The sequence below is a fragment of the Ahaetulla prasina genome, chromosome 1 (assembly GCF_028640845.1).
Source record: "Ahaetulla prasina isolate Xishuangbanna chromosome 1, ASM2864084v1, whole genome shotgun sequence".
Lineage (NCBI taxonomy): Eukaryota > Metazoa > Chordata > Lepidosauria > Squamata > Colubridae > Ahaetulla > Ahaetulla prasina.
This window is the reverse complement of record NC_080539.1, coordinates 307,779,513-307,793,075: the sequence shown is the minus strand read 5'-3', so window position 1 is coordinate 307,793,075 and position 13,563 is coordinate 307,779,513. Positions and strand designations below refer to the sequence as shown.

Here is a 13,563-nt window from a genome sequence, read left to right as displayed (position 1 = left end):
GAATTATCATTACAGATATGCTGTAATAGTGAAGAAACTTTCCAGCAACTTTTATCAATATAACACAAACCTTTCTTTGTGCTTTTTTTTTCTTAATAGTGTATATTTCACACTCAGTAAAAATGGAGCACATCTATTTATCTCTTATAATGAAATAGAATTTTCAATTAGCAAAATATTCTATCCAAGTTTATCCAGAAATCCACTGTGTTATTTTTAGGAAAGAGTGACAGAAGTGCTTAGATGATCAAAAGTCCCACTGAATTCGAAAGACCTCATTCTCAGAGAAGTACAAACAGTACTGCAACATATCTAAGGGGTATTACTATTCTTTTTTTTTTTTTTTTTTCCAAAAAATTTTTATTGGTCAAAAAAGGTTTATACAAATACATATCAGGTATGGTAAATTTTCATTTTTCTTATACACGATAAGAATTTTACTCAAAATTTTAAACACATACAACAGCCATATGGCAAGCAGGTGAAACGAAGTAGCTAAGTTTATCAATCTTACATACACAATAAAGAAGGGTCAAGAATAATCAGAATATCATACAAAAGAGAATAAGGAAAACCAACACAATACCAAATATCATTGTCACTTCCTAGTTTTGGATCTCAGAACTCTGGGTTCAGCCTGACCCAACTCCAGGGCCGCAACAGCGGCAGCCGCCTCCGCCCCATGGTCTATAACCTCCCCTTCTTCAATTCCTGGGTCATCTAATTCCAGGAGGGCTTTGTGTTCCTCCACGTAGGCCGCAGCCTCCGCAATTGTACTCCACTTCTTCCAGATTTTGAAACCTAAGGAAATAAGACATTTTATCCATCTGTAGTCCAAGCACAGCATTGCCTGTCGTCTCCTCTCTTTTCTGCACTGCCCGCATCTCACCCTCCAGACCTTCCACTTTCTGCTTGTTTTCTGCTGAGACTTGTTGAGTGTCCTTTAAATCCTTTTGGATAGTCACAATTTCTGCTCTTATTTCATCCAGTTTCTTGTCCATATTAGATAACTTTTCCAAAATTCTCTCCATTTCTCCAGCAGTTGGTCTCTGACCTTTTGCCATTTAAAAAAAATTTTTAAAATCCTCAGGCAAGCACAGTATCCTTGTAATTTCCTCCGGATCCACCAGGGGGCACTCACAGGAGCAACGAGTCCAGAGTACAGTTAGTCAACCAGGAAGCCGAAGGGAAGTGATGTCATCAAGATTCTCATAGTGAAGGCGGAAGCTGGGCGCCACCATTGTTCCCCAGAGGAGGGGGCCTCAAACCCTCCCTCCTAAATTTCTCCATCACCTCTTCTCTCCAGAGCTCCACAAAACCGGTAATCTTGTTATTTTAAGTTCTCCTCTCTCCAAAGTGATTCGTGCTCCTTCCAGTCGCAGGGGAGAGAAACCCCCGCACCGAGCACTCCACTCACATTTGCCGATATCTCCTTCCCTTCTCCCTTCCTCAATTCTTCTCCGTTCCCTGTTCGCCACCAGGCTGCTGCAATTATAAATCCAAAGCCCCGGTGTCACCGGGCACAGCGGCCCAGGCGACGACCAAAATAATGGCCGCGGCCTGAGGCCTCCGAACCCCTCCGAGCCTAGGACGCGCCAGCATCGGTCCCCCCAGTCCTGTATATCGGCTGGGAGACCCCTGGCGAGCCGTCCGTGCGGCAGGTGTCCTTTTCGGAACACCTGGCCCCTAAGGGCCTCGGAGGCGGCCGGATTCGGACACTGGAGGCAGGAGAGGCACCTCCAGACGTCCGTTGCCACCGGACACCGGAAGTCGTCTCCCGGGTATTACTATTCTTAATTCCTGCGTAATACTTCACTGGGTCTTTTCAAAACAAAACCCTGTTTTGTCTGGCAGCACTTGAATGATCTGAAAAATCAAAGCAGAATCTGAATTGGTTAGTACTAAGATGAAAAACTACCAGAATACCAGGGCTATAAGCTAGACTGCAGGTTTAAGAAAAATCCTGCAAGAAGATACTAGGAAACTATATGGATATGTCTATGAAGTTACAAGTAATTGAGCCTGATTGACACAAAATGGTAAGCTACTATGACTCAAATCTTTGGGATGATAGAAAGCAAACTAAAAATTATATAATAAAGTAAATAATCAAATACAAAAGAGGAGTCCATCTTGTATGAATCAGTCAATATCTCTGTATATACAAAATACTGTGTGGGGAGAGAGGAAGCATAGTTAAGAAAAATATGATATAGTGTATGTTACCTTGAGCTTCCAGTCAACATAATTGAAGTGATGTGGTATAAATTCAAGCCTTGCTGTAAAGTGGCTTAAAGGATTATGTTCTATGTATCTATTGCCAGCCTCTAAGATGTGAAACAGAATAATTAAGGGAAAATATTTTATTTGTAGAAAATCTATACATCACCATTTGATCCTTAAGGACATTCACAATAAGCAATCTTGCTTTAAAAAAGCAGTGAGCAGCCCACCTGAAAACAAGAATTTGCCGAAAAGGCAACTAAATAATCAGCCTCTATTATGATAAAATTCCTCTTACGGAGTCTTTCGGAGAGGTGATCTTATTTTATGGTACTTCAGTAACAGCTCCATTGATTTAAAAGTTCAGGTGCAAGAAGGTAATACTTTAAATATTCCAGTTCCAGAAATGTATCTAATTACTGTTTTCCCAAAAAAAAATCACATCCTCTTGCATTTCTATTTGTTATTTCTACCACTTGGTCCTTTTTCTCTTTATGACACATGGTCTCTCTCTTAGAGACCAAGAGGGAATTTTGGAGACAGGCATTATTCATATTCTGCACTATGGCATACTATCACTATTGTAGATATGATTATTTTATTATTTTATTTGTATCCCACCTTTATTATTTTTACATATAACCCAGGGAAGCAAACATATCCAACACACTGTTCTGTTTTCCCCACAATTACTCTGTGTCTGGGTTGGGTTTAAAGAGGCCCAAAGTCACCTAGCTGATTTTCTTGGCTAAGGCGGCACTTGAACTCAGTCTCCAGCTTTCTAGCCTGATGTCTTAACCACTAGACCAAACTGGCTCTATTTCTGACTTATATATCCCAGTATCTTTATTGGCCATGTTGATTGGCCTTGAGCTGCTGGGACTAGTAATTTAGCAACATTTAAGATTTAGAACTTATCTTCAATAGCATTTCCACTTTGATCTCACTATTAAGCAGACAAATCCCATGTGCAGATATGTCTTCAAATAACCCAAAGTAAGCTAGAGACTTTTATCCTCTACCTAAATTACTACTCAATTAATTAATAATAATGTTTCCAGATTTAAATTCTCAACATCAAGGATCCACAGCTGCTTTTTGCTTTGGGGGGGAGAGATTTTGGACAGAGTGGAATTTGGCAATACAGAGAGGTAGCAAAATTTCATAAATGATCACAGGATCAGAAAAGTCACACCAATGCAATCCTAAACATGTTTACTCAGAGGCTAATTCTACTCAGACAAATAACTTCATTCTTGTTAAGTGGCAGAAAGTCAGCTTTAAGAGACTCGATGCATCCAAAGTCCAGATGCTTTTTCTGAAAACAAAGCCAAGTAGCCTGAAAGAAGACTAGAACAATTGGGATCATTTTTCATCCTTCAGACTTAGCAGCTATGCGAATGGAAAGACCAACACTGACGGTATTAAGACGTTCCTCTATTTCAAAGCCAAGCCTGAGCGAGAATTCCTACCGAGGGGAATCCTTCCTCGGGGAATGCGGGGCAGGTGCAGCCTTCCCAACAAGCACCACTTAAGGGGGTGGTTCAGAGGCAGGTAGAGACTAGCCAACATCCCCGCCCAGGAAAGCTCCTGCCAACAGAGGCAGCAAAAGATGGGCCTTCTTCCTCACGGGCGCCCAGGGGGGAAAAAACCCCCCAGAACCCCACGCCGGGAAGAGTGAAGAACGGAGGGCGCCGAGAAAAGGGCGCCATCATCGCCCCATTCCTGAACCCGCAACCCCCAGCTTTAGAATCTGAGCCCGGCCTGCGTAGCCGAGAGCGTGGGATGCAGCAGCGTGGCCGCCGCCCCTTCGAGAGAAGCGCCCGGCAACGGCCTTCGCTCACCTGCTGCCGCTCATGGTCCAGCGCGCCGGGGACTCCGATGCCAGCCGTGGAATTGGCGGCGGCGGCGTCCTAATACCGCGGCCCACTCGCCGTAGACAGCAGCGCCATTCAAACTGCGGCGCGTTGCATGCTGGGACTGGGGAGTCCGGACAGGCGGGACTGTCAGCGAGACTCCGCTGTTTCTCTCCCCACCTCTTTCGCCGACGTGCTTCTCGCACCGCCGCCAGGTCTCGGGGCGCCGAAGCTGTTATCTGGCTCCTGTGGTTAGCGGCGTGCTTTAGCAGTGTAATGGGTAGCAGAGCCTTTACCCCACTCTGCGCCTGGTCTCCTCCTTCCAGGTGCTTAGAAAGCCGTGGAGAAGGCTCTTGGTTTCCGCGCTGTAGCTCTCTAGCCCACAGGTATATCGCTCTATCGGATTGCACGAACTGGAAGTGAATAGCTAGCTGGGCTGGCCAAAGGAGGCTCCTCGGCTGTTTTGGTAATCCTGCGGTCAGACTGGTTCGAAAGCCTTTGTAGGTCGCTGCCAATACGTGTTGCTGCTCTTCACCGTTCCCTCCCGACCTTGCAGGTTCCCAGTGTTCTCACTGGGGTGCTTTGCATTTTTTTAAAATAGTATCACTTGCTCAGCGTAGTGAGTGGATGAGTAATCCCCGTATGCTGGCAAATCCTTCCCTTCCCCCACATTCCTCCAGACAGCCAATGCAGAATCCCAGATTTAAGGGTGGTAGGAGAGCTCATACTGACTCCAAAATCCAATGGGGTGGGGATGGAAAAGAGAGAGAAGATACCTGCCAAGGCTGGCCTAACAGGTTCTTCTAAGTCCCTCCCTTTGTCCTGAGACAAAGTGTGGAGAGCGAGAGAGAGCTGGGAAATGTGAGAGGAGGCACTTGGGAAAGGAAAAGAGGAACAATACCTGGAGCAAACGGAAAGAGGTACCTGAAAGATGTGAGCAAGATGAGACTGGAAACTGTCACTTAGTTTTGGTTTCCAAGAAGAGGAGTGAGCTGAGCAAACCCAAGAGAAAGTAACTGATAGCAACTGTGATGAACTTTTATGGGGAGAGAGAAAGTACAATTCAGAACCAAGAAAATATCCAGGAATTGGGGGGAAAAGACCACCTTGTTCTAAATTGAGAGAGTCAATTGCTTGGGGCCGGGGTAAGAGCAGGGATTTCTTGTTGAAGGTGAGAGAAAGCACCAAACTATGACCCTGTAAACTCTAGGGTGTCAACAAGAAATCTTCCTAAGGCTTTGATTGAAGGTTGCAATATATGGGAAAAGGGAATTAGGGTTTCAGGGCAGAAACTCTTCTTTTGAAGGTATGTAAAAATTTACGCCACAATCTTAATTGAGGTTATTTTAAAATGTGATATTCTGCTTCAGAGTGCTATTTTTTTTCTTCTTTTCAAGAATTGGCACAACAGAATAACTGTCCCTCTCCCAGTGGATTTGAATGACAAAGGGGCGTGCATAAGTGCACAAAAGTGCCTACCGTTCCTATCCTATTGTTTCCTTTCATTGTATGTGCTTGTATATAATGTTGTGACAAAATAAAATAAATATACAGACTACAATACTGTAGGTTGAATGTAATAGTGTGGATGAGAAGTCTTCGTCGGTATAGAACTGGTGAAAAAAAATGCAGTGAAGAGCAAGGCAGAAGCCATGTCTGTTGCTGTGAAGAATAAGCACTCTGCCTGGGATATGACCAGAACAATATTCTGAGTTTTATCATGCATTGCAACCTGTTTCTTCTTAGCATCCCAATGTAGAACAGGCAATTTGCATCAGGAAATTTTTTGTCTTTGATGTGGTACGTTTTTGTCACTGTCAGATTCTACCTGTTTTACTACAGGTTGATCTCTGCATCTGTTTTAATGAATTCCTGTTTATTTTCTAATTTTGTTTGTTTCTGTTTCACTCTGGACAAGTCCATTGATTACAAAGAACAATTTGAAAATTGTTTTCAGGTGTTGCATTTGGTTTGTTGATCTCTTTACTGGTAATTCATCATATTTCCTCAAATTGATTTGGATTTTTTCTAACAGTGTTTTATAACGTGGATGTTTACACTGCTACACAAATAACTCCATGTTATAGCTTAGCTTTATCAAGTTTTTGCATGAGTATCCCTCATTAGGGAAATCATAAAAGGGGAACCAAAACATTTACCAAGAACGTATATTTTATAATAACATGGAACTTTAACACTATTGTGACCATCCCTTTTGGAATAAGATACCAAATATAAGATTAAATTATCACATTAATTACTTGAGACTTTCAAAATAAGTTATATTTTCATCATCTCTCAGATTTCATTTGCTTTGCTTTTTCTCACAAACATCAAGCCTGTTTTTATTTTCCACTTCCACTTTGTTTTCCCTTTGCTAATTTCCTTACATTAATTATCAGTCCAAAATACTACTAGACCAACTGGTTTTCCTAGTTTTCCAGCATTACTTCCTTGCTTACCTCTTTAGAGATAAAAATCCAGCAAATGAAATGTCATGGCTGTTACACAACTGAGCTTCTGCTGAGATCAGGCTGGCCTCTAAAATCTAACATAAATTAGTTATCTAAAGAGATGATATCAACAGCCTCGCTTATCTCATAATCTGTAGTTTGCCAGTAGGAGACAAAGAAGCTCTCGAGACTATAATAGGATCGAATCATTCAACTCTAAATTGCTATCTGAATTTGAGCCAAGTCTGAGACAGAACGTGAACCATCTGTTTTGTGTATCTTCATGAAACAAATCATTGTCTTGCTCCACTTCATATAGATAGGTATTCTGCTAAAAGTTGAACAATCCCAGAGTATTAATGGTTTTTACTGATGGATATTGTCCCACCATGTTGCTTGTATCTTTCAATTTATATTCTTTTTATTTGTTTCTTAGTACAATTTATTAGTAACCTTGACTAAGTGTTGTATCTTTTTATTCTTGATGAATGTATTTTATTCTCCTTATGTACATGGAGAGCATATATACCAAAGACAAATTCCTTGTGTGTCCAATCATACTTGGCCAATAAAGAATTCTATTCTATTCTATTCTATTCTATTCTATTCTATTCTATTCTATTCTATTCTATTCTATTCTATTCTATTCTATTCTATTCTATTTAATATCTGATTACATAGAATAGAATATAATTTTTTATTGGCCAAGTGTGATTGGACACACAAGGAATTTGTCTTGGTGCATATGCTCTCAGTGTACATAAAAGAAAAGATACGTTCATCAAGGTACAACATTTACAACACAACTGATGATCAATATATCAATATAAATCATAAGGATTGCCAGCAACAAGTTATAGTCATACAGTCATAAGTGGAAAGAGATTGGCGATGGGAACTATGAAACGATTAATAGTAGTGCAGATTCAGTAAATAGTCTGACAGTGTTGAGGGAATTATTTGTTTAGCAGAGTGATGGCCTTCGGGAAAAAACTGTTCTTGTGTCTAGTTCTGGTGTGCAGTGCTCTATAGCGTCGTTTTGAGGGTAGGAGTTGAAACAGTTTATGTCCAGGATGCGAGGGATCTGCAAATATTTTCACGGCCCTCTTCTTGATTCTTGCAGTATACAGGTCCTCAATGGAAGGCAAGTTGGTAGCAATTATTTTTTCTGCAGTTCTAATTATCCTCTGAAGTCTGTGTTTTTCTTGTTGGGTTGCAGAACCGAACCAGACAGTTATAGAGGTGCAAATGACAGACTCAATAATTCCTCTGTAGAATTGGATCAGCAGCTCATGTTCTTCACATTAAGACATTTTGCTAACTTTCTCTTTAACATAATGCTTCAGGGGGTCTGTTGCTATCAAAAGCCTATTGCTGATATAAAGGAACTTCATATCTAGATAAGGAAAGACTTTAAGAAGCAATTATGTAGCCCAGAGGTTGAAGCAAGTGTGCAAATAAAACTGAATAACCTTTTGTGTTTGTAAGAGGTGACCGAGAAACACTTAGGATTTCAAGTTACTCTTATTATAACCTACTGTAATAAAGATGGAAAAATTGGAAGGAAAGAGAAGAGGACAACCAGCAGCAAGTAGACGGACTCAGTTAAAGTGATGGGTGAGTGAACCTTGGAAGATATGAAGGTCCAGAATGGGGGAAGATCATTCTAGAGAAAACGTTGTGATTGTCAAGAGTCAACACTAGTAAAGGAGTGTTCCTGGAATCCCTGTGGTATTTATCTTTTATTCTGGCCCTCCCTGAAGGGTTGACAACTTGTGAAAATAGTTCTATCTCTAAACACTGGCCATAAGGAATAACTGATGGCAGGGATAGAAAGATATGGCATTCAGGAAAATTTGCATACATACAATAAAACAAAAATAGCTTTCCAACTGATTTCTCTTATTTTTGAAGTATTGTTGCTTTTCTAAGTAGCATTTGACAAAATATTCAATTCTCCCTGGCATCAAGAAATAAACATTATTATTAGGAGTTATTGCTTTATCCAGGATATTGGCTCTTCAACATGTCTCTGGAGATTCTTAGTCATCCAGGTCATGGTTACTCCAAAGGTGCTTTTTCAAGAGGCAACTGGACTTTATTTTTCCCTGAAGATGTTTCACTTCTCATCCAAGAAGCTTCTTCAGTTCTTCAAGGAAAGACAAAGAAAGTCCAGTTCCCTTTTGAAAAAGCACCTTTGGAAGTAGTTCTGTAACAGATAATTTGATTTCCATCTTGTAGAGAAATTTTCGTTTTCAAATTATTAAACCCTCTTTCTTCCCTTAGTTACATACTCAATTTTTCACATGTTTTATAGTAAGAAAAATATTCAAGGGAGGAAAATATAGGAGAGTCATAAACCAAAGACGCCAAGTAAAATTATCATCTGGAAGTCTCTCCTTTATGAAACATCTTGGGTTCTACCCAACTCCTGCTTGCAGCTGTTTGTTGAGCTCACAGTACTAATGAATGCAACAGGTTTAATTTTGCTAGGTGTGGCTTGGATAATATTTCCGCATTTTCATTCACCCAGACTTGTAGTTAAGAAATGTATCATAGACATAATAGAGAGAATGTGATTTGAAGATGCAAGGAAAAGAGGTAAATTGAATCAAATAATTAGCTAGTGATTTCCTTACTTAGATAAGAAACAGCAGAATAAAAGGATTTAATTTTTCTGTTCAGAAATGCAAACAATGTTTTGTAAAAGAAAAATCCATGCTTCCCTGATAAGGTCATGTTGTCATGTTATGTTTTGCTAGTAATGGCAGACTGATACAAGAAGTATTTGTTAGATTTATATGCTACATTTCCTTCAGAAACTCAAAGTGGCATAGCTTCCTTTAGATCCCAACAACCACATGGTGAAGTAGATTGAGCTGAGTGAGTTGACAGTCCCCCAGTGAATTTCTATGAGTGAAGGTAGACTTTTTAAAAGATATTTTATTAGAATAGTGAAATACAAAGGGAAAGAAATGTATGTTAGATAGTGGCAAATGGAATGAATTAAAGGAAAAATAAAAACAAAAACATGAGAAAACTATACTGACATATTCTTCCCTTTCTGTTTCCTCAATATTTATTTCTTTATACCAATATTTATAATATACTTTATGTTGAATATTGAAGATTATTGATAATATTTATTTAAGGACCTTTCATCTTACGATTTTTATATTATTCTCATAACTTTTTTCTAACAACCATGTTTCAGATTTGTCCTGATGTTTAATACTAATAATATACACTGGATATATACTGTCAATTATAACATTGCTGCATTTTTTTCAATGTTTTGCCAAATATGCTCTTGCTGCTGTCAACATCTATCTTGGTAAATTGTTATATTTCTCATTTAAGTTTTCTAGGATTATACCTAATAAAAATATGTTCAGATTTTGTTTTCAAAGTTTTCTGAATATTTTTTATATATTTCAAGTATTTTGGATGTTATTTTTTACATAATCACCACCTAGATCTATGGAGATTCTCAGTCATCCAGGTAATGGTTGTCCCAAAGATACTTTTTTCAAGAGGCAACTGCATTCCTGGTTTTTCTTTGAAGACATTTCGCTTCTCATCCAAGAAGCTTCTTCAGCTTCAACGTTTTCAAAGAAAACCAGAAAGTCCAGTTGCCTCTTGGAAACAAAGCACCTTTGGGACACCACCTATGATAGATTGTTCTTCTTTAGCATTTCTTATTCTATTATTTGTCTATCTTGGTAAATTGAAGAGAGATTTGAACTTGGGTTTCTCCATTCCTACACATTTATCATTACACAAACTTATATACTCTACAAAAGAAAACCCAAAATGGTTCGTTGATTGTTATTCTTAAGCCACCAGCACTGTAAACAAGTCTAGATATTCACTGTAACATATTGCAAAAATTAAAGTTTGCTGCATTTACATAATCACTAAAGCTTAATCTTCTATTTACAAACCACACTGAACTGAGTCCCTACAACATGACAAAAATATTTTGCACAAAGAAATGTAATACGTTGTGGCTTAGTGAACACACAGGAATAGAGTCTATACCATCAGAGTATTGCTATCGTTTTTCCAACCTGCTGTAGTAAAACTAATCCCCCCTACTCCTTTCACACATCCTATATAAGAGTTACTTTTGATCACAGAATCACAATAACAAAAACCCAGTTTAAAAGTGTTTTGGGGCAAAAGTGCATCCAGTCCTTCAATGCTAATCTTCTCAAGAATCTCGTAGCTAGCTGATTCAATCCAATTTGCTTTGAACTACAAAGTCTTTAGAAGTATCATTACTGGCTATAGAATGAATACTCTGCGCAGATGCCAGCAATATAATTGGCTGAGTAATAGAGCTTTCTGGCAGGATTAAGTCTTAAGTCAGGCTTCCAGCAGGATTTTTCTGTTCCAAGCCAAAGGAGCAACGAAATGACAAATACTACATGCCTGATACCTAGTCTCCTGGCTGTGTGTGTCTTGGAGCTTATAAAAATGAAACAAGATAAATCGGAAGGTGCCAGATTGAATTTAAACCAGAATTTCCATTCAATCCATTTTCTTCTACCGTGCTAAGCAGATGTCACCTCTATATCTATTGCTGTGACATGCAACATAGCTGAAAACAGCTGAATGTTTGAAATCATTTTGTAAATGCACTTCAGTTGCAAATTCAGTCCAAAGATAATGATTTATAAATATCTGTTCATCCTGTTCAGAGCTACAACTGTATTTTTAGCCTATATATTCCGTAGAGGCTAAAATCTTCATAGCATAAAATGGAATCTAACTTCATTTTACCAGAAGAAAAGAGACCTGTATTTCTTTACAGTACTCCACTGTTCAAATATTCTTGATAGAAACAAGTACAGTAAAGCTAGTCTTTCAAGTAATATGGTCACATGATGTTGTATAGCCAGAACATGCAAAGCTTTGTGCTTGTTTTCAAATATGTATGCAGCGAAAGAGATACGATACGCAATACATCTAAGAGAGATATTATTTATATTTGATTTGTAACAGGGCAAGCATCTCTTTATCTTATGCTCTGCTACAAGTGTGGTTTTGAAATGTTTTTCTACAGCTTGAGAAATAGTGAACATGTATTCATTTTCACTAGCATTCATGAAGTACTAAAAAACAACAACAATTGGCTCTATCACTCACCCTCTGAAGGAGGCAGTAACACTCCCAGCCATTCTCAATTGAATCCCCCAAACAATTTCCACCTTCACAAGTTGGTATCCTGTTTACATCTGTGCTTCTTGGGCTGAGCTGTCTTTGCTATGAATATTCTCCCAATTCATCACCAGATGACACCATAATAAGAGACTCCTGATCATGCAATTAGGAGAAGAGGCATATGCCCAGATCATGTGTTCCAAGAGGCATTGTGCCTATACATGTCTTGATCTGCTCCTGTGGCACATTTCTGGTGACTGGTGTGCATTTTTTTAAAAAAATGGACAATGAACTACTCCCATAGCAGAAAGGTGAGCAAGTAGCAATTGGATAGTGGAGAAGAGACTTCTCTTATTTCCTCAGCAGGGCTGTCAAACTTGCGGCCTGTGAGCAGGATGCGTCATGTGCTGGCCACGCCCACACCCGGTTTAACGAAGGGGGAAAAGTTGTCATATGTCATGTGACCTCACCGTGACGACATGAGTTTGAGACCCCTATTCTACAGGCTGCTCTGTGTGCTGTGAAAGAGACTGTCAATGTGGCATTGTAGAGGAATTTAGCTGTGACCTTGAGAAGAGGGTGGTAGAATCAATTATTCAGCCCGTGGGAACATAGAAAGTGTCAGAAAAAGACTCAGCTCCACCTGTATCTTATGGCCTTTAAAAAACAGCAGTAAATTTCATAATTCTGTTAATAAACTCTAAAGAGCAGTTTTCAAACTTGGCAACTTTAAGATTTACAGACTTCAGCTCCCAGAATTCCCCAGGTGCCATGCCAAGTTGGAAGAACACTGTCCTACAGCAATATAGCAGTACAAGTAGTCCTCGACTTACAACAGTTCATTTAGTAACCATTTAAAGTTACAACGGCACTGAAAAAAGTGACTTTTTCAGACTTAAGACCATGGCAACATCCCCATGGTCACATGATCAAAATTCAGCCGCTTGGCAACTGATTCATATTTATGACAATTGCAGTGTCCTGGGGTCATGTGATCAGATTTTTTGACCTTCAGACAAGCAAAATCGATGGGCAAGCCAGATTCACTTAACAACAATGTCAGCTAACTTAACAAATGTTACTAACTTAACAAATGCAGCCATTCACTTAACAAATGTGGTAAGAAAGGTCACAAAATGAGGCAAAACTCACTTAACAAATGTCTCACTTAGCAGCAAAAATCATTCAGTTGTGATTGTAAGTCGAGGACTACCTGTATTCCTGGAGTTCTGTTGTGCTTCCTTCTTGATCTGGCCTACCTCAAAAGACTGGCAGACATTAAAGTTCAAATTCTAAAACAGATTGCTATTTTGCAGTGGCATGTAGCCACGTGATCTCTCATTTACCTCAAGTAGCAAAATATCTTGTGACAACTGCACTCTGCCAATTATCATGTGACAATCATATTCTCTCAGGCTTTGTTTTAGAATTCAAGCTAGGATGGGTGATTCCTATTTTGATTGGGAAGCTCCAGGGAACACCAGGGTTGTAAAGCTAGACTGAAAAGTCCCCCCAAAAATCCCACAAGATGAGCAATGACAAACAATATACTACAACAGTATACTACTTTAGCTTGCATTAGTATTTTGGCAGCACTTCTTTCATTAAAACCAACTTGTTTATATTTGTATTGATAGTGATCCTTCATTGCTGGGCATTATTAATATAGGGATAACTTTATAACTAATCACAATTAAGAAAAGGAGGATTGGGAGCAATTCCAACCACAGAGGGAAGAATGGAAAACATTTCTACAGATGTGATGCAAAAATCCAGACATAGAATTTAGGTGGGTGCTGTTCCTGACCCATTCTCTGGCTTTGCATTAAAAACATTCTTCTCTATGGATGCCAGTGGTAAAACCA

At 39.3% G+C, this 13,563-nt stretch overlaps 1 protein-coding gene across 2 annotated transcripts in view; it reads right to left on the bottom strand.

Moving 5' to 3' along the window:
* Positions 1–11,783, bottom strand: part of KATNBL1 (katanin regulatory subunit B1 like 1) — a 32,074-nt gene extending 20,291 nt beyond the window's left edge. The window contains exon 1 of one of the 2 annotated variants that reach the window (XM_058162129.1): positions 11,684–11,783. The gene's annotated coding sequence lies outside the window, so the exon portion shown is untranslated. Of the gene's footprint in view, positions 1–4,067; positions 7,077–11,683 lie in introns of those variants that run through there. The other variant, XM_058162128.1, reaches the window with a different exon arrangement.
* Between the last annotated feature and the right edge of the window lie 1,780 nt (positions 11,784–13,563).